Here is a 22,839-nt window from a genome sequence, read left to right as displayed (position 1 = left end):
TTGAGCTAGCCTCTAGGATGTTTGTTGGGTTCGTATACTTGATTTTGATCTTGGGATTGGGATTTGAGCAAAAAAAAAAGGCTCTTGTATTTATAAGTAGAATCCCCTTTAGAATAAAAGAAAAAAAAAACATGAAAAGAGTGGCGAAAAAAAAATTAAAAAAGTTGAGTGAATTAAAAAAAAAATTCCTTAGTTGGCTAAAACAAGAAATGGGAATGTGTTCATTGGGTGAGAGATGAAAGTGAATGTATCTTTGGGTTTTGGGATGATGAAAAGAATAAGAGTAGAGCTTGAAATCATTTAGGAAATGGGTAGAATGATGAGAACAAGTCATTGTATGAATGAATTGCTCATTTTCTTAGATAAATTTTGCATAATGTTCTTGCTCTATCCTTGAGTGTGAGTCACCATAAAAGATGCATTTGAAAACCCTTGCTTCACATTAGACCATTTTGTTCACCAAGCCAAATGATTGAGATCATGTGCCCATTTGTGAGAATTCATCTTGTGTGTGTGTGTGAATCAATGTGAGAGTTGGTTGAAAGAACTTGTTGGTTGATGAGCATTACACCTTGTAAAGAGATAAAAGAGTCTTGATAGGCCTTGAGAAGCTAGAGTGTAATAAAAGTATTTGTTCATGCTATTTACTATGTTTTTCTATGGGATGTTAAGTTGAAGGCTAGAAAGTGTTCTTTTGGTTATAAGCTCCCAATTTTAAATATCTCTCTCCTGATTGTTTTTAAAATTTACTTGTGGACAAGTAAAAGACTAGTGTGGGGGAGTTGATATCTCATGATTTTAATAGTTTTTAACATATATTTATTATTCATATTAGTGCTTTGAGTTGCATTTAGGTGTTTACATTGCATATATTTGTCTATTTATGTGCATTAGGGTCTAAAGTGCACACTTGAGAAGTTTAGGACAAAATTTAAGGATTAAATTGCACCTTTTGGAGTTTTGGGTCCAATTTGATGTTAACAAAAGGGGCAGCGACCAATGCTGCAAATTGAGAACTTTTGGTTGGGTTAAATTGTAAAATCAGAAGTCCAGGGCTGAATCAAGAGGACGTTTCTTCACTTTCAATAGTTTTGGGTCAAGTCGTAATTATTCAAAAACAGAAGGCCCAGGTGTGCAATAACTCCAAAGTTCACCATTGGAGAGACCGTGAGCTTTCTCTTCGCCGATTTGGAACCCGACGACGACGGAGACGAGCGGAGATGGCTTAAACTTGAGATTCAGAAGCTGAAGAGATGTGGCCGTGAGGAAAGCTGGTCGCTCTGGATGGCGAGTTGACTTGATTTCGACCGTAAAGACGGTGGCGCAGTCATCCACGACGAAGATTGACGAAGATGGAGATTCGCGGAGGAGACGCCGTTGGTGAAGCAAGGAATCACGGGATAGACTTGATTTGGAGCTTCTCGTGGCTTTGGATCCGGAGCTGGCGACGCTGGCGGCTTTGATTGACGGTGTACCGGAGACGGTAACCGGCGGAGCTGAGCACGGCCACGCGGAGATGACTACGAGGAAGACGAAGCATGGCTGAGATCGACGGTTACGGAGGAAGAACTGAGCTGTGGCCACTGTAATGAAGACGAGGTCACAGAGCGAGCCGCGTCATCCGCTGTAACGTTCACGAGTTCTGGAGCGATCTCTTGGAGCGATCACAACACACCGCTCGCATTCTCTACCTAAAAATGTCTTGAAGCTAAGTCCTGGAGCGGGTAAGCATGGCGAGTTGACCAACCCGCTGTACTTCACACGAACACTAGAGCGAGTACTTAGAGAGGGGTGAATGTTGACCCGGTTTAGTCCGGTTTGACTCTGGTTTGTGGGGTCAAACCAGCTCGAGATTTACCACAGACCTGAAACCCCTAGTTTTATCTCATTTTTCTTTCAAGACTTTGTCTAAACTTGTAAAAGCTTGAATCTTTTGATAATCTAAAGAAATACTTCATCTTATATTTGTGTTTCTCTTGCTTATTAACATGATTAGCCTTGATCCTTACATGAGTTTAAGGTTTCTCATGGAGATTAGTGAATAATGACCTTGTGATTCATGGGTTTAAATAGATTAGGGTGATTAAGTGGATATTTAGGATGTTTATTGCATGATTAATATTGTTCTATGCTTGCTAAGAATTCTTAATACTAGATTAGACTTGATCACTCTCATCTAGACCTTAAGCTATTTTACGTCCGAAAAGTGTTTGTTAAAATGCTTGAATGAACTTAGTATTGTCTTTTACATACTTGGCCAACGACAGTTGATGTCCGAGATGTTTAAGTGGTTAGTAGACTTGCGATTCATGCATGCTTGATTGTGTTAGCCAACGACAGTTGATGTTTAATTCATGATTAGCATAGGGGTTTTTGCCACGACAGTGGATTAATCTATATTGAATGAGATCTAGACCTATAGACTTGTTGATTGTTTTGTTTGAACATCCTAGATTGAACCTTGATCACCTTATATCAATTATCATTGCCCATAGATCCATCCTTAGCATTTGATTGAATTCTTGCACTTATTTCTTGATTGGATTTGAGATCACCTTGTTTATATTCCTAGGACATTAGCTTGTTACAAAATCATCCATATTCTTATTTGCTTAGATTAAGGAAGCTTGTGTATTCTTGGTGTTATAGATCATTAGTTCCTTGTGGATTCGATCCTAAAATGCTACAATGACATACCATTCGATTGTGGTATTGCTGGCACATTAGGTTAATTGGTGTGTGCTTAAACGCGTAATCAAGACGCTCGGTTCTTTCGCGACATTTCTATCTCACTCAACGCTCAACGGAAGCAACAATCACAAAGATTATTCCACGACTGTCATAATTTATCATTATGTCTGAATAATGAATAAACAACTCTCCCACCATGGAATCATTAATCAAGGAGGAAGAAGACATATTACTTTGTCCCACACGTGTGACCGTGGGTCAAAACAACACGTGCTCTTTGTGGAGGATGACAAACGGAGTATACATCTCTATATTTACCAAAAACAAGGGTTATCCCACCCTAGGAAACACGATATAACGAGATTATACTTAGCCATTTCGAGGTCGAAAACCGATGAGCTCGAACTCTTGTTCGAGATCCCGACGAGCTCGACGTCTTGTTCGAGACCCCGACGATCCTAACGTCTTATTCAAGAACCGACGAAACCAACATCTCTTTTGAGATGACTACAAGTGAACTACGTTTAGACTTGATCCGGTTATGGGTACGTAGGCAGCTCGATATCGAGTTCAGTCACGATCCTTCTTTGTCCCGATATCTCTATGCTATTCGGCATACGAATATAGTTTATTTTTGTCGACTCATACGTGATTACATCATTGTGTTCTGAGGATATCGTTGCCCACATCCTGTTTCTTCCCTAATTTTTACATTCAAACACTATCAAATACTTAGTGTAGATTTTCGGATCAATTGATATCAATACATGCAAACTGCAAAACTATCCATCCGTCAAACCTTTTGATACCATAGATAACCTTAACATCTAGATCAACAATAATAAATCCGATTATAAAACAGAAAGGGCACTCAGAATGAGTAGTGTTGGGTATTGCCCTGACCCTCCCAAAAGGTCCACAAGATAATTGTCCTAACACATGATCACAGCAAAGAAATTAGGCTCGTCGACTCGCGAGCCAGCGACCGGCTCGACTTTAGACTGCTTTTAGCAGACAAAGCGAGCGACCGGAAGTCGTCAGCTCGACCACTCGAATTAGCGGCCCGACATCTCGGCCCAATCATCGAGGAGGCCCATTAGGTCAAGACGAATTAGGTTAACAAGCAAGCGTCTATAAAATGAGGAAGGGAGGCTACGATTGAGGGATCCGCAAATCACTACACACTCACTTTCGGCTAGAAACTAAGGTTTCATTTCTCTATTTCTGGTCGACTCGTATTCTCCGGCGAAACAGCTTTCGCCTGTTCGTTTCCTTGTTTCTTCCCTCTTTGTAACACGACTAAGCAGCCTCTTGATCTAATAAAACGCTTCTGTTTAGATCCAATGCCAACGGCACGCCTCGACAATCCATAGCCCAACAGATCTAGTGCGAACAATGATGGCTCCATACCCTTTCATGCGATGGAGAATGGACATAATCGGCCCTATGCCAAACTCCTGACAGAAGCGCTTTGTCCTAGTCTTAACAGACTACTTTACGAAGTGGATCGAGGCAGAAGCCTTCGCCAACATAACAGAAAAAGAAGTCCAACGGTTCGTATGGAAAAACATCATCTGTCGCCACGGTTTGCCTTACGAAATAGTAACCGACAACGGCTCTCAGTTCATATCGAACAAATTTCGAGAGTTCTGCGAAAGGTGGAGGATCCAACTCAATACATCGAGCCTGCGGTACCCGCAAAGCAGTGGTCAAGCCCAGGCATCCAACAAGATATTAATTGATGGATTGAAGAAACCCCTCGACTTGAAGAAGGGATGTTGGGCCAATGAACTCGACAGTGTCCTTTGGTCGCACAGAACGACTCCTCGAGGAGCGACGAAGTCGACTCCTTTCTCGATGGCTCACGGAGTCGAAGCTATGGCTCCCGCTGAAGTGAACGTAACAAGTCTACGCAGATCAAAAATGCCACAGAGCGTCGAGCTTAACAGCGACATGCTGCTCGACTCCTTGGACGCTATTGAAGAACGACGCGACCAAGCTGTGCTCCGCATCCAGAATTATCAGCATCAGATCGAGAACTACTACAATAAGAAAGTCAGGTCTCGACTTCTCGAGTTGGGAGACATCGCGCAACGCATAGTCTTCGAAAACACCAAGAAACTGAACGCCGGCAAGTTTGGAACTAACTGGGAAGGACCATATAAAATTGCCCAAGTCATCAAACCAGGATTCTACCGACTCGAGACATCGATCGGCGAACCCGTTCCAAGAGCATGGAACTCCATGCATCTCCGAAGATATTATTCTTGAGAAGATATCAAACAATCGAGTAACTGAACACACTGTCAGTTTTCCTCGATCAGACCTCAAAATCAACGGGTGAATGACATTCAGTTACTTTCACCCGAAAAAAAAAACGAGTGAATGCGCATCCACTGCCACTTTCGCTCACAAAAAAAGAATTACGAATGGCTTGATTCTCTCCCGGAGGTACGTAGGCAGCCTTAACCGGTCCAGCTATAACCAAAAGAAAAAGAAAAAAAATTCTTTCAACAAGAGGAAGCACGAATCTGTTTTGCGATGCTTACGCACGAGCACGATCCCGTCTCTCGAACGAATGTACTAGCACTCGCCCCTCACTGGCGAGCATGTCCTGATCAGACATGTGCTCGGGGGACTTTCGGTCGTGTCACGGTATCAGCCGATACGATCGAGACGATAGCTTTCAACCATCTTATAATCCTTTAAAGTCAGGTTTGGCCGACCGAGTACTCTAGGATTACTTTAAGATCGATTAAGAACCGCCATCGCTCAAAAAACAGATGATTGTCTTCGGAGTCGAAAATTTAAACATTTCGATGACTCAAACTGTCGGCATAACGCGTCCAAACTCGATAAACCGTCAGATCAATCTTCAGGTTTACTTCGAGATACTGACCATATTGCTAGATCAAAATCGTTAAAATCTCTAAAGTCCGAAACAAAATTCGACGACTCACTGAAATGCCTTTGACAGTTTCGAGTCCAAGAAACATCATTTCATGACCAAGGCAAACTTTGTTCAGAAACTCCTAAAACAATCATAAGGCTTATTGAGAGTTTGAACGAAAAACAAAGCCACAAAATAAAATCAAAGGCGTTCAAGGGTACAACAACAAAAGCCTCACATGGTTAAGAACGGAAAGTTTAAGAAAAACAACAACAACACATAAGATCATTCTTCAGCGTGATCGAATTCTTCTCCGGTTACCTGAGCTCCGAGCGGATCAGAGGCATCTTCAGTCCTATCTGCTGTCGAATCAGGCGGATTCTCAACTTTATCGACATTGCCTTGTTCCTTAGCCGAAGACTCCCCGAGATCCTCCTCCGTCCCTAGTGGATTACTCGCGCGAACCAGTTCGTTTGACTCATCCCCGCCGTCTTCCTCAGCTGAAGAATCGGAAAGTTCGACCAGAGGAAGAGTCGGGTCCTCATCGCCGACTCCCAGTGTCGAAACCGATGACTCTTCCCTCACCGTAAGGTTGAGTGCGGCAGGACCCGGGTCCGGAACGGCGGGAGCAGTTGTCGGTTTAGAAGCATCTTCGGTCCTATCGACCCCGCTCACATCACCCCGCTCTTGAACAGATAACCCCTCGAGGTCTCTTCCAGTCGGTTCGTTCGATCTCTCAATCGCATGATCACCCTGAGAACTCGTGGGAGTTTGGAGAGTGGCTGCGGTTCCAGCATCGATCAGAGTTGCGTTCAACCCATATGGGTCGATCGCTGCCAAGACATTCTCATTCAAGAAAGGAGACGGAAGATGAAGTGGAGATAAGCAGAGAATCCCGCCAATAGTTAAGCGATTAGCCTCTTCTTCGTACTCCTTCTCCTGCTCAGCAAACAGGTCGATCGTCTCCTGCGGGATGTCGCTCCCACTTTCCTTAAGCGCTTCGAGAAACTTCTTCGTCCCAAAAGCCTGGCTCTGCAAGGATCTTGCCATTTCGAAGTCGCTGCGATGCGTCTCGAGGTCTCGAATCTTGGTAAAACGCTGATTGCACTTTACGATCATGGCTTTTTGAACGCGGACTCGCTCATGCGTAACCTCGTAACTTCGAGAGTCCCTCAGCCGGTTGACTTCCTTCAGATGCCTTAAAGCCGTAGCTTCCTTCTCCTTCCCCCAAGCAGCTTTCTCTTCCTCTAGAGCAGCCTTCTCTCGCCGAGTCCTCTGATCTTCTCACCGGCAGTCTTGAACTTTCCCATCAGTTCCCCGAACTTCTCCGCAAACTTCTCCTTATGAGCTTTCTTTTCTTCGAGTAACCGACTTTGCTCCACTGCGGCCTTATCGATCGTCGCCTTAAATTCATTCGTTCTGTGGTTGAGAGCCGTGTCCTTCACTCGCACGAGCTTTTCAGCTTGCTTCAGCTTGGAGATAGTCTCCTTAAGAGCAGTGTTGTACATCTCGACGACGTATTTCATGCTTCCGTCACTCTGCACAAACAAAGGAAAAGGTTAAAACTAGAAGATTAGAGAAGGCGAGACAAGGAAAGTAATCCTTACCAGAATCTTAGTCCTCGCTGCATCGACGTAGGCATCTTTGAAGACGAGGTCTTTAGCCGGCGGCATATCTTTTGCGCCACCTCAAATTTGTCGAACTAGTTCAGCACACTCCTTCGGGGCATAAGCAAGCAGTGTATCGCCATCGTACTTGAATTCCACATGGTCCGGGAATTTGATTCGATCTCCCTTTGAGGCCGAACCACTACTCCTGGTCGTCGAAGGCGCCACTAGAGGAGTTTTCTCTATGGAAGCGGGCGCATCTTGCCCATGGGAAGTTTTTTTTCTTCTCTCTAATGGAACGTTCGGGGAGTCGTCCAACTCGACGCTAGTCTGAGCCGCGACATCACGATTAGAGCTATCGTGAGCAACGAGCTCTCGACCCCCCCCCCACATCTCCGCTAGGTTCCGATCGCTCCTCGACAGGTTTCTTCCTCTTTTTCTTCTCTTTCTTCTTCTTCTTCTTTGGAGGTTCATCGGATTCGGCCCCTGTATGAGCCTCGATCGAAGCAGACCTCTTCTTCCTATTACCGTCAGTCACCGACGGTTCAGCAGTCTCTCGATCGGAAGACTCCCACACAAGGTCTTCCCTCAAGGATTCGATATTAACTAGGCCCAGGAGGAGTCATTTCATCAGGAGTCGCAGAAGGCGTCTTCTTCGCTCTGCTCAACTTTTTCTTGATTAGCGCGCTTAAGTCTGGAAGTTCTTTCATCTCCCTATCTGCGTTGATCACCTTCTGCTCAGCGCGAGTGAATATAGAGAACTGCCGCTTGTTGCCGGTAATCAACGGTAGTAAGTCAGATCTCCAGTCCCCTGCGAAAGACCGACGAGTCAAATCCAGATAAGTGTCTCGAGCAAACAGATGCAAGCAAAGAAAAATATATAACAAAACGCGTTAAAGGACTTACTCTTCGAGATCCTGTCAACGGCTCGTCGAATCCTCTCAACGGTGATATCCTTCCAACTCACTTGAGTAAGCGACACGACAGCATGAGCCCTAGCTATGAAGTCTTTGGGATAGGTAGCTGTATCCGGTTGGTCAACTGCAGTCAAACGCAAAACCATCAGAAAAAAGGGCTATCGATAAACTATCAACAACACTCTACCAAGTTCACGATTCCATAAAAATCGAAAGGAATCGCCGGGGGGTTCTTCGAAGGCGAAACTGTCAGACTTGACGTAAAAGTAGAAGTGCTGCCAGTTATTCGTCCTGTTGGGATGTCAAGTTGTAGTTAGGCCTCATCTGGATCGAGTACAATCCATCCCCCATCGACTTAAGGTACGTCAGCTCTTCGAACGTCCGCACGCTCATCGACACATTGATCTCTGCTACCGTCACCATCAAGGCTACTGAGACACGGAGCGAACCGTTTAAGAACTGGCTTATCGGTGCGTCGCGACGTCTCTCATAGGACGTGACGAGTCAAGGAATCGGAAACCAGAGCTTAGTCTCGTTCCGAAAGTAAGACTCGTATACGCATTGAAATCCCATCGGAGGGGACCACGGTCTCTGGGCTTTCGTCGGAATCAGAAACGTTACTTCGTCTCCTCCACACGCTCTCAGGAAAATCTTCACGCTGCTAGGAGTCGAACGAGTCCTCTCAACGTTCTCCCACGATTGCCCCTCCACGATCGGAGGACGTAACAGCTCTGTCGCCAACGCCAGGAGATCCCTTAAGGATGGTAGCAGCACGGAACAAAATCAGGAGGAGGGATCTCTTCATCACTCGCTCCACCTCGACCATCTCTCGCACAATCTTGCGCGACCGACTCAACAACCGCCCGTTCCTCGCGAATCAGACGCGCTGACTCAGCAACCAGGACCCGCTGAGGTGTATCCATGTTTGTTGTGTCCATCATGGCTTCACGGTGAATTGTCACGAAATCATAAGGGGAGTTCGACTCGACAACTCGCGCAGGACTCGATTCAGTCGCTCTCGCCACCGCCTTCTCTTTCTGTTCTCTGGAAAGCCTACCGCCCGACGACATTCTCAAAATCTAAGACTAAGAAGCTAGAGAGAGAAGCAGAGAGAAAGAGAGAGAAAATACTTGAGTCGGATGAAGAATGAAGAAAACGAGAGGCGAGAGAGGTATTATAAGAGGGGAAGCGCATCACGCTCCGAGGCGTCATCATTAGACCTAGATGGGCCTAGATGGGCCCATTTAGGCGCGTGGAGTTCAACACGTCTCGCGACGGTTCGACTTCTCGAGGTAAACCAAGACCGGTTTAGACCGAGATCGGCGGTCGTGACCAAAACCAAAGAAACCCGTCGGTTTAGACCAAACCGATGAGATCACGAGTTACGAGCAAGCAAGCTGCTCACACAGTCGAGAAGCCGAGCGAGATCGTGAGTCCAGAACAATTATCTTGCAAACCCTACTTCCAAATTCGCTGAGTCGGCTACGCTACTCACCAGCGAACTGGGGGGACTTACTGTTGGGTATGGGCCTGACCCTCCCAAAAGGCCCACAAGATAATTGTTCTAACACATGATCACAGCAAAGAAACTTGGCTCGTCGACTCGCGAGCCAGCGACCGGCTCGACTTTAGACTGCTTTTAGCCAACAAAGCGAGCGACCGGAAGTCATCGACTCGACGACTCGAATTAGCGGCCCGACATCTTGGCCCAATCATCGAGGAGGCCCATTAGGTCAAGACGAATTAGGTTAACAAGTAAGCGTCTATAAAAGAAGGAGGGGAGGCAACGATTGAGGGATCCGCAAATCACTACACACTCACTTTCGGCTAGAAACTAGGTTTTCATTTCTCTATTTCTCGTCGACTCGTATTCTCCGGCGAACCAGCTTTCGCCGGATCGTTTCCTTGTTTCTTCCCTCTTTGTAACGCGACTAAGCAGCCTCTTGATCTAATAAAACGTTTCTGTTTTGACCCACCGACGAATACTCGTCTCTTTTCATTTACTGGTATATTGACAACTCTCGGTTCAAACAAGTAGAAGGTGTTGATTCATCATGAATCAGATGACAATAAACAATTCTCATCATGCCTAGAAAATCAAAAGTCATTGAAAAACAAAACTATAAATGAAAACTATAAAGGATTCCTCTCAGACAAATGCCTCGTTTGTCACTACGAATTTAAAGAATGGATTGATCGGACTCGTCATCTATGTTTTGTTCATCACTGAGAAATCCTTCGTGAATTCAACACACAATATAACCCAAAAACGAAACAAGAAGAAAACCAAAAAGAAGACGATTCGATAGACATCTAAATTGAGTTCGAATCTGAGATCGATGGAGAGACTTATGACTGAAAGAGGCGGAGACTCGATTATTTATATTCAGATGCCAAATTAGGGTTACGACTTTGTGGCGTCCCCTATATACAACGACTCGAAGTCTACTTATTTAAATTGAAACAGCATGTTGCTCTCCTCCTTTTTACCAATTCAAAACACTACTCACTCTGCATGTCCCTTACGCGTAGCACAGAAACTTTAATCAAAATCAGAATCAAAATGTAAACTCGTGGAAGTTTTCGAAATCTCATTTCTAAATGTTTCCAATATAACCTCTTTAAAAACACCGTGGAAGCTTACCCTTCCCTTTTAGAATCTAGCTACTATTTTTTTAAAAAAATTTCTATCACCATTTTTAAAAATCTAACATTATTAATAAATAAAAATATAAAATATAAAATGTTGTCTTTGTTTTATATAATTTTTTTTTTTTGACAGCAAACAATCACAGATTCATGTAGATTCTGTAAACCAAATTGATAACTCTGCATCCATGTGTACAACGAAAGACGATTGTTGCCGGGCACTGCGTGCTAAGCTATCCGCCTTTAGGTTCGCTATCCTGGGTACATGAATGATTTCCGAGTTGAGAAAGCTTCTTCTTAAAAGCTTGATGTCTTCCGTATAGGTTCCAAATGCTGGTCATTCTTCCGGTTCCGAAACCATCTTCACCAAGTGAGAACAATCTGTTGCAAACGTAACCTGAAACTGTCTTAAATTCCTCATACATTCCATTGCCCATATCAATGCCTCCACCTCCGAATGCAGAGGTGATAGACATGCCCGTACATTTCTTGCCCCTAACAAACCATCAAAACCCGGTAAAGTACTAAACCAGCCTTGCCCTGAAAAAAGATCATTATCTTTCCACGAGCCATCTATAAAACACCATCTTCCTGAGTTCGCTTGAATGGGGTTGCTCTGTACTTCCTGTACCACTCGCTGATTTCTTAATACTTGTGCCTCAGCCCAAAGTGTTGATTCCAATTCTGCTATTTTGAGGGTTTCCCTCGGATCAATATCAATATTGCTAAATACTTTGTTATTCCGACATTTCCATATATATCATAATATCCATGCGAACTGATGGTCATCCATTTTTGGATTAACTCTCCAAAAGAGATGATCCATATTGGCGAATATGGAGCTCATAGGAAAGATATTTGGGTTCGATGGTATCTTAGATAGCGCCCACACTTGTCGTGCTGGAGGACATTCAAAGAACACATGGTTAATTGATTCCTCCTGATCTCCGCATCGTGTACAACATATATCTCCTTGTATTCCTCTTGCTTTTATATTTTTCATAACCGCTATACATCCTGAGAGTAATTGCCATAAGAAATGCTTTATCTTCGGGGGACACTTCACTTTCCAGCAATAGGCTTTAAGTATATCCACCGTTGGTCCATAAAATTCCGGTGGTTTTTCCTTATCTGGATAGACTCGTTCCACTTGATACCCAGAATGTACAGTATATTTTCCGTTGTTAGTGAAATGCCATCCATTCCTATCTTCCATCTGATTTCTACTCAAAGGAATACTTGCAATGATTTGAACATCCTCAGGGTCCACCAAAGTCTTAATAGCCGATAAATTCCATGTACGGGATTCCGAATGAATAAGAGAATCCACTGTAATATATGGGTTACTGTGAAGAAGGTTTTTGTTTGCTGGTCTCGGGCGAGTGGATGGGATCCAAGGGTCGTTCCACACAGAGATAGATGACCCCGTTCCCACCCGTTTAATTAGTCCTTTACAAACCAAAGATCTAGCAGATATAATTCTCCTCCAGCCATATGACGGGGAGTATGAACGGATCGGTTCCAGGGGTGAAACATTCCTGTAGTACCGTCCTTTGAAAACTCGAGAAAAAAGAGTGTTCGGTTTCTCGATCAGTCGCCACAATTGCTTTCCAAGCATCGCCGTATTAAAATCCGTAAGATCCTTAAACCCTAAACCACCATCATCTTTATGAACACATAATTTATCCCATGACTTCCAATGCATGCCTTTTGTACTTCCTCCTGGACTCCACCAAAACTGAGCTACGGCACTCGTGAGCTTCTTCACTGTGGCTTTTGGTATTCGATAAACAGACATCACATGATTTGGTAAAGCCGTAACCACCGATTTTATAATCACCTCCTTTCCTCCTTTAGTAAAAAAATTAAAAGTCCATCCATTAACTCTATTGTTCAATCTCTCTTGTACGAAACCAAACACTTGTACCTTAGATCCTCCAAGACTCTCCGGCAAACCTAAATAAGATCCCATACCTCCTAGATTCTGGATTCCCAAAATATTTCTCAATTCTTGACGACTGGATTCTTTGATCTTATGTCCAAATTGAATTGAGGATTTCTGAAAATTAATTTGTTGCCCTGACACAGTCTCATATTCCTTGAGAATCCTAAGAATAGTTTGACACTCTTCTTTTATTTCCTTACAAAAGAAAAGACTATCGTCCGCAAACAACAAATGAGATATTGCTGGACAAGCTCTTGCTACCTTCAAACCCGTTAATTGTTTCAGCCGCTCCGCCTTCTTTATATTCGCAATTAAGGCCTCAGTACACATAATAAATAGGTAAGGAGATAAAGGATCCCCTTGACGTAGTCCACGCTGTGGTATTATCAACCACATATAAAATTTAAAAATCAATTATATAAAATAGAGATAATTAAAATACAAATTTAAACTACTACTATAAATTAACTTTGTATAGTTTTTACATATATTTTTAGTCATATAAATTATTTTTATATTTTTAATATATATATTATATATATACACGCGTACAATCCGTTTTAGATTCCTATTTTTTTTTATTAAAAAAATCATCATTCTATACTTTTATTTTATATGATTCCGCTTTCACGTAGTCACAATTTTATGCCATGTGACTAGAATGATTTTCTTTTTTCTTTTTTTTTTTTTTTTTTTTTTTTGATATCCGTGGGGGATCCCAGGCGGTAAGCCCAGACTAATCCCCACGAGGCCTTCTATCCGGGCTTGCACGGTTATAGGCGGGAAGGTGGCCAAGGCGACTCGAACCCAGGGCGGGCACTCCAGCTGGAGTTCCATTACCACTAGGCCAAGAGCTCTTGGTTGTTCATGCGTTCTGAAACAGCGGGTAGTTCATTCTCCTTTTGCTATACCAAAACTACAAACATACCACCAGTGTGTATATATAGATACAAAACAGAAGTAGAAGATTGGGATGTTTAAGATCAGAAAGTGAAAACAAAAGTAAAAGTTTAACGGCGACGGACTACAGTGAACACACTCTAAGACCATCTCTAATGATTACCTCTATTTTGTATATAATGAGGTTTTGTTCTAATAGTTACCTCTATTTTTTATTTTAAAGAGAAATATGCTTAATATATTACTTTTCACTTATTTATTAATTTATTGTTTAATCCATAACTTTTAAAATGGTAAAATTGCACTCTTATATTTTACCTAGAAAACTGAATTGCCTACTTCAAAAATATGTCTTCAGTGCTTTGATGTTGTAGGAAAAACAGTGAATCACCTAGAGAACTAAAGTGTCCATTTTGAATGTGTATATAATAATTACTTATATAAATAGCATATGCATCTTCATTTCCATTCACAACTCATTTCATAATTTTCTATACACGTACATATTTTCTTAACAGTAATGTCTGAGCGTTTTTCTCATTCTACTAGGTATTCGAAAGAAGTAGATCAACTTTAATGATTTTGGTGGATCTGGAAAGGATCTACTAGAGTATTAAATCATAATGATGTGCTATGATAAGTTTGTATCTTTTATGTTTTTGTTATTGCTTATGTATTTTTAGTTTATTAAATTTTATTTTCTAATCTAATACAAGTTATTATTGCATCTTAATTTAACCCAATTTAATAATTAATTTTACAATATTTAAATGTACATAGATATAACATATAATTATATTTAGGTCAAAATGAAAATTTATAAAAATTGAAGGATGATTTTGTAAAGAAAGGGTTGAACTCCAAAAATAGAGTAAATGAATAGTGTTACTCTATATTTGGAGTGAAACTATTCATCTCTCTATATTTGGTGTAAGATTTGGTGTACCAATTGAATGATTTTTACTCTATATTTGGTGATTAGAGGAAAAAGTAGATTATCATTAGAGATGCTCTAATCTAATTCACTTACAATTTTCTTATAAATATGGTTTAATAATCTAATTATAAATGGTTTAATAATTATTTTTCTTATTATCATTATTTAAAAATATTATATTAAAGTGTTTTTATATGAAGATATATAGTGTATTTACTTTTATTTTCAATATATGAGTATTTATATATATGTTATTGATATATATATGCTGCACCCATATCTATAGAATTTTATTTTTGTTATTTCTTGTCTCCGTTCCCGTACTCATATTTCTAGAACAAAGGAACATCAAATATGTTCTTGGAGATGGAAGAGGAATGTGATTATGAGACAAAAATGATCAGAGTCCAAACATGGTATACCACCAACAGAAGAACGATCCCTATAGTGTTTGATACCCCCAAGGCGCTGCGTGAACTAATTCATGAACTCACCCGACACTTGGATATATTCTTGAAGAAGGTAACAGCCTCTGAAAAGTCTTATGGCAGAGCCAATCCAGGTTCCGCGTATATGGTGAACAAAGAAGTGTGGAGAGACCACTAGTAGAAGTCGGCTGGGGAAAAATCTGAAATCCGAAGTGAACCGAACCGAAGAACTCGAGCCGTATCTGATCTGAAATGTAAAAATACATGAATATGTCTTGTAGGGTGTTTCAAAACATATTTCAACCTGAAGTATAATTAATTGAATCCGAAGGGGTAACCTAAAATACCCGAATTTGTTTTTAAAGAAACCGATGTGAATGTCCAAATTAATATGTAATATAAATATTTGAAACATAAATATGTTCTTCAAATATTCAATTCCATATTTATTTTAATATGATATCTAAAAATAAGTGTTTAAATTTTAAATAAGTACCTTAACTACCCAATTATATAAATAACAGTTTATTTCTAATGTTTTGCTTTTAAATTTAAGATGTAAACCCGACATCGATCTCAGAACCGATCAGGCATAATCCGACTCTGAATGATATATGGTTACTTTTTAGATTTTAGGATGTGGTACAAATTATCGATGTGTTATATCTGAACCCGACATTTACTTACAAATTTACTAGAATGAGACTAGGGTGTGGTACAAATTAAAATGAAATCCTAAATACCTGATCCGAATCTGGTCCTCGAACGTCAGGCCTAAGTAGAAGGATCAGAGAACCTGGCAAACTCAAGCCTATTTGTCAATTTTTAAGTATCCACCAAACAAAACAATGTATGATACTTAAGTTTGTTTCAGCTGTTCTCAATAAACGGAAAAGGATCTATTTCGGCTCTAACGATTTCGATCGTGTTAAATACGAACTCTAAAACTATCTAGTGTTACATACGACCTAAATTTGGTGTAAAGTGATGACATATTTATGTTTCAAATATTTAAGTCATCACTTTGCTTGGGCTCGCTTCCCCTAGATAGAACATATTTATGTTTCAAACCGACGTGATAAATATTTGAAACATAAATATTGTTTATCACGTGTTCTACTTGTCCATGTTATATTTACGCAGGGCCGGCCCTGAGATTTAGGGGGCTGTAGGCGGTTTTTAAAAAATTACAGCTAAAATTTTTTTTGGTAAATTTGGGGGCCTAAAAAAAAAAATTTTGGGGGCTTTTTTCTATGTAATTTTTTCCAAAATTTTGTAACGCCCCGACCGCCCACAGCTAATGGGCCACCCACGTCCGCTCTCTCGGCCCGTGGGCCCATCCCGTTCCAGCGATAGGTCCGTTAATTTTTCTAAAGGCTCGAAATCATTGTTTACTGACCCTGCAATCACCACCCGACATTTTCTCATGCTTTGGCCTCACTCGCACGCTATCGCGAATCACTTCCCGATAGGTCACCCATCCTTTCACTACTCCAACTCAAGCACGCTTAAATCTAGAGTTCTTTCAGGATGTGCTCCGAAAAAGGTAAGTCAACTTTGGTGACATAGGTAGCCAAATCAATTCTCTTAAGCCTTTTCACATATCACAACTCGAGATGTTACAATTCACCTCCTCTCAAAGAACGCAACGTCCTCGTTGCGCCCCACGACAGGTCTCAAGACGCCTCTCAGGTCAGAACTGAGATGGCTAACCAGCTCTGATACCACTTGTAACGCCCCGACCGCCCACAGCTAATGGGCCACCCACGCCCGCTCTCTCGGCTCATGGGCCCATCCCGTTCCAGCGATCGGTCCGTTAATTTTCCAAGGCACGGAATCATTGTTTACTGACCTTGCAATCACCACCCGACATGTTCTCATGCTTTGGCCTCACTCGCACGCTATCGCGAATCACTTCCCGATAGGTCACCCATCCTTCCACTACTCCAGCTCAAGCACACTTTACTCTAGAGTTCTTTCAGGATGTGCTCCGGAAAAGGTAAGTCAACTTTGGTGACATAGGTAGCCAAATCAATTATCTTAAGCCTTTTCACATATCACAACTCGAGATGTTACAATTCTCAAATTGTAACACCCGTCACCTCCTATATGGAGAACGACGTGTTACTTACGGTAAAATATCGAATTAAACCAAATTATTCAAAATCGAACAAAATAACATAACATTTAATAAAAGAATTTCAAAAGGAATACATTTTTGAATTGAAGTATAAAAATATATCAAATAAATCGAATGTAAAATTCGTATAAATCATTAGTTAAAACCGAAATAAAATACGATCATCCCAAAACACCAAACAGTCCAGATATCCAACTACTCGGCAAGCTCACCTGCAATGGGAAGAAGAGGGGTGAGCAACAGGGGAGTCACTCCGTGAGGTATGAGATGCTAAACACGCAAACCACTGACTTGAGTAAATAGAACTCCCACTATGGAAGTTTAGCTCTAACATGAACACACACGACGCCTAGCGCATCAGACAAACCAAACAATGCGATGATAGCATATAGCTAGTCCATACACCCCACATCTCCTCATATGGATATATAATACGTAGCGTCGCTAGTACAGTCTGTCTCTGTACCCCCGCCCTCTCAAGTAGCGTCCATGGTACAAACGTCTCTGCACCACACGCCCGCACCAGTAGCATCGCAAGTCCAGACGTCTCTGAACCCCTGCCCGCACAATCAAAGTAGCGTCGCTAGCCCAGACATCTCTGAGCCCCCGCCCGCGCACATAGTTCCTATTAATAACTATGTATACATACATATATATATATATATTGCATCTCTTAACATCTCACAATCCAATCAAAGGTTGAATCCTTTAGACCCCTATTTCCAGTTTACAATGAATGAACAAACTAACAATCAAGACTCAATTCAAACAGACAGATCATGATTCGAAATCTAAACTACGATAGAGAGAATTCTACATTGGTACGGGATTTACGGAATAAACCCTCACCTTTGCCATATCGGAGAGCCGGAAACAGATAGAAGATAACGACATAACTTGAACAACAAGAAAACTAGGGTTTTGCCTTAGCTCTCGACGTCTCGCCCGCATCACACCAGATCGGAAAGAAACAAACACAAGGCAAGAGGCATAACTAAAATAAAATATAAATAGGGTTTATGACAATTATACTTGTTAATCAAGTAACGAGAAAAAAGGGGACAACTTAATCATACGCATGAGGCTTACGGTTGATGACGGTGGCTCCGCCTACCAGAGTGCGGCTTTACGGTGAAATGAGAGGAGTCACCCCAGTGGTTCGCGGCAGGAGGTGGTATAGATCGGTGCCCGTGATGGTTGGTGGTGGCGAACGTCGTGGTTCCAATGCGGGTTCGTGTTACCTCATCTCGGTTCACCGTCACATCACTGACAAAGCGTGGAGATATCTCCGGTGCTCTCCAACGGTGATTCTCCAGCGACAGTGGCTCTCCTCCAATGACAGTGGCTGGTGGTGGTTGAAGAAGGTGGATGCGTCACATCTTCTCCGATGGCCAAGCACACGAGCTCAATTAAAAGGATTAGAGATCAAGAAAGAGATATCATGGGAGATCAAAGAAGCTTGGATGGAGGAGGCGGCTGCCTTGAGAGGAAGAAGATGATACATATATATTATTAGGTAATATATAATAGCCCATACACACGGGAGGAAGTGAGAAGGTAAAAGACCGAATGGTTTATACTTTTCTTAAATAATTAAACCAAACTTGGTTTAACGAATGGTTTGGGAAATTAATATAAAAAAAATAAAAGAAGACTATGGTTCAAGAAATCCGGGTCGTTACAAATTTTTGGAAACCTAAGGCCAATGTTTCGTTAGGCTTTGCCCAGAACCGGCCCTGTATTTACGTTTATCCATATAAATGTCCTCACTGATGCTCCACCACTCATCCCGCTCACTTAGCTCAGGTGCTTTATTTGTGTTAACCATTTGCGTCTCTGATGGTGTTGGAAGCGCATAGTTGTGGGATCACTATTTGCTTAACCCATCTCCGGTTCGTCACTGGTTGAGCCGCCGTGAGTTCAAACGAGCTCCCGATCTATGCGAATTCGTAAACCGGTTTAACAAAGAGAAATTGAGAAATGACGATTCCCGTGAAACAAGCGAATGAGCGATTCAGCGATGATTACGTCAGGTCAGTGGTGGAAGCCATGAGCAAATCCAAAGCGTCATAGTGGTCACGTCTTGGTTTAAAATGGCTAGATTTTGGATTCAGTAGTAAAATTCAAGAAGCTCTGATATTGATTAAACATGGAGACTCGTCATGGAACCAAAAGAATTTGTTCACGGTTCAGTATAGATGTTTCATTTGAGAAGATGATTCAATTTATTGTACCTATATAATATACTTGTTATCATTAAAAACAAAACATAGCTTGGGCGAGTGGTATGATTAGTGAGTTTAACGGTTCTATTTGCTCCGGTTCGTATATCCTAAGCAATTTTTTAAAAAATTGTCAAACACAATAGGACGTTATTTTCTTAAGTAAAACAACAATATATTTAACGGTTGACTAACAAACCGTTGGTCAAAGTAGGATTTGATTTATGTTGTTAAGTTCGGATAATAATTTGAATTTTAATCAAATTTACATCATATTTGGCTGCGAGTAGTTGTTTGGATCGTATATGGTACTATCAAAATTGTTTGGGATGAAATATACTCTTTTCCCTGCAACCTCAAAGAGTTTTAAGACAAAGAAAGTAAGATCCCCTATATATTAACTGAAAAATATTACGGCTTCTTTTTGTAGCCACGTGTCATCACTAACATAATTTTTAGAATCATTAGAAAAATAGTCTATCTAATTATATAATAAGGTTTTTATTAAACTAACCATAAATTTATTATTAATGTTCTTTATTATTTCCACAGATAAAAGTTACGGAATTGCCTAGTGTGGCTAAAGTATATATGATAATTAATGATTTTGAATAATAAACATTTGATAAAATTAGTGTATCTTTTATCATATTTGTTTGATTTTAAACTATTAAAATAAATTAAGCAACACATTAATCATATAATAAAAATTTAATTTTTCTGTATATGTTATATTTTGACCTTTTAAAAACGACTATAAATTACTAAAATTGTTAAAAGTCACACATTCAAATTTTGTGATCCATGCTTTAAATTTTTGTTATGACAAGATACAATTACAAAATCATATAAGTAAAAAATCTAATATATATATATATATATATCATTTTCAATTAAACTATATACCATATAAAATACATAAATATTTTAATTTCAAAATTTACTTTGAACATTTTTTTTGATAAATCTTTGAACAAACATTCACAGCTTAATTTAAAAAAAAATTATAAATTACTAAAACTATTGATCACCCAAAGAAAATTTTGTTATGAGTAATTTAAAGTTTTTGATATAAAAGATACAAATGATCAAAAAATCATATGAGTACAAAATATCATTTAATAGACATTAATATTAAAAATATACTATATATGTTAATATCATTTAAATTTAATTATACATCCTATCAAATAAAAAAATATTGTTTGGATTAATAAAATTTATTTATATGTTCGCACCAATTTAATTGTATATGTAATAGTTATAGTCTTATAGACTTTTTAATTGTTCAATATATATTTATTATTTCATAATATATAAAAAATATAATACATAAAATAATTTATATATATAATGTTCATCCCTTCCAAGGCGCGGATCTTAATCTAATATATGGTATTACATGAGAAAATAACGATTGTGTTACCTGAGAAAGCTAAAGAAACAAAAGGAAGGGTAAGAAGATATATATGGTATTAAGAGTGATGTAAGCATCTTGGTTCTCTAATTGGTATGATCCAGTATTAACAAGTAACTGCATAGAAAAGATTAGTAAACTTTGCAGCTAGTAAGAAACATATCACTTACTTTCATCACTTACTTTCTTGGTTGGTTGGTTGTGATCAAAATTTAGTCTCAACATGTGCACCGGACAGAAACACTACTGTCTCTGCTGGGGAAAAATATTTCATGAAAAGATTACTCCAGCTTCCGGCTTCCAGGTTCCCGCATCCAGGTTTCCGCCTCCAAGTTTCGTGTCTCTGCCTCCGGCGGGTCTAGGTCCTGCCTCCGGCTTCCGGCTTCCAGGCCGAGTGATTTGTCATGCCTTAGAATAAATGGAAATCTTCCTTTAATAAGGTAACCAGTTTGGGCAAGAATGAGTCTCGCAATATCCAAGAGAAAAAGGAAGTATTCCAATACATATGACATCCCAAAAGAAAATGGGAAATATTCTATTATCTAAGGATATAATGAATATTTCCAAATCCTAAGAGAGAGATGCACGACCTCCACTATAAATATAGGTTTCTAAACCTAAAGAAGGGAGGTCCGACACGTCCATGACGGGGGTTCACCAATTCCACAGCCGCCAAAGCAATACTCCATACCTAGAAGATCTTCTTCTTCAACACGCCTATGATAGGTTGATTTCAGCGATTACTATCAACCAGATGAAGTCCTATGCTCATTGCAGCACGTCTACAACTCCATCTGTTGGCTCAGGCCATGATCTCCAGCTCATCAGCAGGGTCCCTCCATGCTCACTGAAGCACATCGACACATCATGCTCACTGCAGCAAATCGACAGGTTTGCCATCTTTTCCGGCCATGTGCCCTCTAGAACAGATGTCTCCTACCCACTACAGAGCTACGTGCTCCCATGGCTACGTGCCCATTAGGCCATGATCCCAATAGAGCCACGTGCTCCCAAGGCTACGTGCCCATCTAGGCTATGCGCCTCCATATGCTACGTGACGATGTGATAGGTAGGATAAACATTACGTGTATCCTCTCGAAAATCTCTCAACCCCAGCCACCTGGGGGGAAAGAAACGATACATTCTTACCAGATCTAAATCTCACGCAGCTGGGAACACCTCTTCAAGGGAGGATAACACATTGCTAACAACAGTAGCTGGATTCAATGCTGGAATTACCTATGAGTTCCTACTAGTCCATGCCGGTCCCAGGTCTCAATATCAAATCAGACCCCTACAATATTTGGTTCCTGCCGGTTCCGGGTCCCAACCTCAAAGCCGACCTCTACAATATTTGGTTCCTGCTGGTTTCGGGTCTTAACTATATGTCAAGCCTCTACAACCTTTGGGCCCAACGTGAGCAGTCATCACCAACATCAATATCAATGGGCAATCCACTACTAACAATCTAGCAAGCCCTAGACACCAGGAATGCATTCAGACTTACAACTCCGCCACGTATGAGAAAGATAAGAGGTCCTCAAGCAGGGCACAACATCCTCCGGCCGGTTTTACAACTTTGACGAATTCCAAAAGATGGAGGAGCCAGAAGAGGAGTTCCTGGAAATACTACAGGCATACCAGACAACCCTTAAGAGATAAGCCTGATAGCCAGATGGATATAATGCCTTAGAGTACTTGTCAAATTCCATCGGAGTTGTTCCGCGAAAGGAACCCCGCCCAAAGCGCTGGGAACACTGCTGCTCTGCCGCCTGCAAAGGAGCTAAAGAAAATGCTAACTCTACATCAAGGAATGCTGGTCTTCATATCCTCTACTCATTTGGAGAAAGGGGAGTAAAAGAAGCCAGAGAACACATGTTCCCGCTACTATTCATCCAAAAGAAAAAGCCAAACCTCTGGGTTCCGGGTTCCAGCTTCCAGGTTCCGGATCCCAGGTTTCGAACCTTTGGCTGTTCAGTAGTTAGGAATTGGTCAGTTGTTATAGACAAGATATGTGTAGTCACGTAAATCTGACTGAACAAAACTGTTAAATTTGTTCAAATAATTTTTAATGAAGTTATTCGTTGAAAAATAAA

At 40.8% G+C, this 22,839-nt stretch overlaps 1 long non-coding RNA gene and 1 other non-coding gene across 2 annotated transcripts; both read right to left on the bottom strand.

The window, feature by feature from the left end:
- Positions 1–10,249: 10,249 nt before the first annotated feature.
- LOC125581211 lies at positions 10,250–10,337 on the bottom strand. Its single transcript, XR_007318915.1, has one exon. It is a non-coding gene; the product is annotated as a small nucleolar RNA SNOR75 (small nucleolar RNA).
- Positions 10,338–14,015: 3,678 nt separating this feature from the next.
- LOC125580797 lies at positions 14,016–19,896 on the bottom strand. The gene is made up of 3 exons (XR_007318575.1): positions 17,954–19,896; positions 15,708–15,760; positions 14,016–15,211 (listed from the first exon to the last, which is right to left on the bottom strand). It is a non-coding gene; the product is annotated as an uncharacterized LOC125580797 (long non-coding RNA).
- Positions 19,897–22,839: the final 2,943 nt, after the last annotated feature.

The sequence above is a fragment of the Brassica napus genome, chromosome C1, assembly GCF_020379485.1.
Source record: "Brassica napus cultivar Da-Ae chromosome C1, Da-Ae, whole genome shotgun sequence".
Classification (NCBI taxonomy): Eukaryota; Viridiplantae; Streptophyta; class Magnoliopsida; order Brassicales; family Brassicaceae; genus Brassica; species Brassica napus.
The sequence above is the reverse complement of the archived record's forward strand: the minus strand, read 5'-3'. Positions and strand labels throughout refer to the sequence as shown.